This window comes from Gekko japonicus, unplaced genomic scaffold (assembly GCF_001447785.1).
Source record: "Gekko japonicus isolate JY-2015 unplaced genomic scaffold, Gekko_japonicus_V1.1 scaffold1699, whole genome shotgun sequence".
NCBI lineage: Eukaryota > Metazoa > Chordata > Lepidosauria > Squamata > Gekkonidae > Gekko > Gekko japonicus.
In genome coordinates, this window is record NW_015172607.1 from 41,598 (window position 1) to 44,942 (window position 3,345).

Consider the following 3,345-nt stretch of genomic DNA (forward strand, 5'->3'; position numbering starts at 1 on the left):
GGGGGTGGCCGCCGGCCCCCAGGTGGGGCCTGGAGATCTCCAGCTGGCTCCCCTGGAGGAAACGGCTGCTTGGGGGGAGGAGGGGGGGTTTGACTCTGTGGCCTCGTGTCCTCCCCAGGCCCCGCCCCCCAGGCTCCCCCCCTTCCTCCTGGCTCCCCTGCCCCTGGAGGTCTCCCAGAGGGGGGGTTGGGAAGACCAGCCCGCGGGTGTTGGGTGGGAGGGAGGGAGGGACCCGGTGAGGCTGAGAGGGCCTGAGGGACCCCGTGGGGTGGGGTGGGGACCTCTCCCAGAGCTTCCTGGCTGAGCAGGAGTGCGGAGCCACCTCGACCCCTCCAGAGACCCACTCCAGGTGCTCCGGCTCACCGGTCGCCTGGCAGGGGCAGCCACGGTCCAGGCTCTGCAGCACAGTGCAAATGCTTTGCGCGCAGGCGCATTCACAACCCTTGCCCTCACCCACCTGCTGCCAGCCAGCCAGCCCAGCCCAGCCCCAGACTGGCAGGGGAATGGCAGGCCTGTGTGGCCATCCCGACGACGGACGGCCACTCTGCTGCATCGCATCCGAGTTCAGTTTTGCTGAGTAAGACACAGCGCTGTGCGTGGGGCTTTTTTTAGCACTAAGGCGAGCAAGACCCCTTACAATACACACACGGGCCAGGTTAGAGCTACAAACCAAACTGTTTTATTCAGTACAGTAGTATACGCCTCTGTCGGTGTGTGTCTAAAGTGTCATCAAAGTGCTCTGTGTGTGTGTGTGTGTGAAATGCCAGACGTTGCAGCCAACTTATGGTGACCCCTCATGGGGTTTCCAAGGCAAGAGGCGAACAGAGGTGGCTTTGCCCTGGCCTGCCTCTGCATGGCGACCCTGGACTTCCTTGGTGGTCCCCCACCCAAGTCCTAACCAGGACCGCCTCCGCTGCGCTTCGGAGAGCTGGTGAGACTGGGCTAGGCGGAGCGATGCAGGTCAGCAGTGGCAGGAGGTGCCGTGAAGTCACAGCTGCCGTAGGGAAACCCCCGTGGGGCTTTCAAGGCCAGTGACAAGCAGAGGTGGTTGGCCCTTGCCTGCCTCTGCCTAGCAACCCCAGTGGGCAGGTCAGATGTTCAGGTGCACGATTTCCTTGTGCCGGCTCTTCCCACACATGTTCTAACCACACCCTTGCCCAAGATTAGTACTTTTACGTGACTGTGTGTAGCCAGGCTTAAGCGAGATTTTAGCAATCCCCAATCACTCCTGTTCCATCTCCCCCCAGACTGCCTTTCCATGTTTTTATTGTAAATTAGTACTTTGGGCGAACTGTTCCTTCATTTTCCAGACACTCATGCAAGGGACTCCCTCCCCACTCCCCCCTGCAGCTTAGCTGGTTCAGCCGTACATTTCTTGACTTTTCTGTTGCTTCTGGATACTTAGCAGAGAGTCCTTCGGCAACTGGCTGTGTCCAGTTCTAAGCGGCAGCCTGGCAAACCACCAAGGCCTCTTTAGCGCTGAAAATCTTTCCCCTTTCTCTGCCACAGCCTCTGAGCTTTCAGTTCCTTAGCCAAGTTGTGACCTGAGTATATGGTGGGGGTTCTTGGGCCCAAGAGGCAGTGCTGCTGCTGCTGCAGGTAACAGCACTGAGGTGGTGCTGGAGCAGCCCTGAGGGGTGAGGGTTGCAGAAGAAGGGCGGAGGGATATCCACGGCTGCCTCCCTTGCACAGGGGCGAAGCGGTGGCTGCCACCACTTGGGAGAGCCTGCCAAAAGGAGGGGGAGTGTCCCTGTCCAAACTGGTGGCTCAGTGGAAGAGCCTCTGCTTGGCACGCAGAAGGTCCCCGGTTCAACCCTTGGCATCTCCAGTTAAAAAGGACCGGGCAGGAGGGGGTGATGTGGGAGACCTCATGCCTGAGCCCCTGGAGGGCCGCTGCCAGCCTGGGGGCCTGGTCCCACACAAGGCCGCTTCATGTGTTCAGATACTCTCCCCACAGGTACCAAGGACACCTTGGGGTGGGACAGGCCCGGAAGGAACCGGAGAGACTGGAACTCAGCCCCCATCGGTTTCTTGGTGGTCCTGGCTGGTTGCACACAGGAAGGCTTCCAATTTTCATTTTCTTAAACCAGACTGGACTGCCCCAACAGCCAGGGCGAAAAAAGGGCAGCCACCTCCACAGTGGAGAGGCCGGCACAGCCAGCACCTGCGGCTGAACTCCAGCTGTGCTCTGGAGCCCGGCCAAGTGGCACCAGCATATCCGTGCCGTCCTTTCTTTTTGGGGCACAGCTGATGTTCAGCTGTAAACTGCTCCAGCCGGGATTTGCCCTGGTTGAACGGGCAAACGCCACGGGGAGTGAGAGGCTGCACCGCTGGGAGCAATTGAGACCCTTCCTCCAAGTATTTTTTACTGAAGGAACCTGCATCTCTTTGCTGATCGTCACCCGAGGCAACCCTGGCTAGCGTGGCTCGTGCCTCAGAGCTTCGTCATGCCTCTGTCCCAGTAAACAGAGGGTTGCCTGTTCGTCACCTACCAAAGGACCTTGAAGCTTCTCTTTCTTCCATGGAGTCAAGAAAAGTGCAGGGACTGAGGCTAACAGGCAAAGGAGACACAGTCTAGGGGAGACAGTGACTTCCCCAGGCCTTCTCAATGCTAAAGAGCAGTTGTGTGTGGATCAGGATCGTGAAGAGAGGGGAGGTCGCCTAAAGTGCTCCTCCCGTCTGTGGTTTTACCTGCTGAAGCAGCTCTCCCCTCTGCTTCGGGAGGAAATAAAGGTGGAGGCCACTGAGCATTTTGAAAACCGCCATCACCACCCCACTGTGAGTTTTCTCTAACTTAACTTAAGTTGGTGGAGGCGTCCTTAGGCGAGGAAGCAGGCCCGGGGGGCAAGGAGTGACAGCCTGAAGCTCTCTGGGGAGCTTCCTGCCCACCCACCGCTCAGCTTCTTGGCCTGCCTGGCAAACTCCTGCTGGCCGCCACTCCCCCCCTCCAGCTTGGAGGCCGACCAGCCAGGGCGGGGCCACCCCTCTGACCACAGGGGAGGGCCCTTGGGTTGCCTAAAAAGAACCGACTACTGCAAATTACCACAAGAAAACCCTTTGCTGTGCAGGAGCCCACTCCTAGGGCAGTTTTGTGGGAATCTGCAGCCTCCCTGGAATGCAGGCGCCCGAGAGCGGGGCCAGGGCCCCCCATCTGGAGGCCCAAGGAAGCCGGCCACAGACACCCGGGACAGTAGTCCCTTGACATTCCGCAGGGCCAAACGGGACGTTACGGTGGCCATGAGTTTGAGCCGTGGCTGCCACTGCCTTTTTGGGGAAGGATTTGGCCACTAAAAAATCGGCAAGCCCAGAGTGCCGGGGGGGGGGATGGGGGCGAGGATCGGGGGA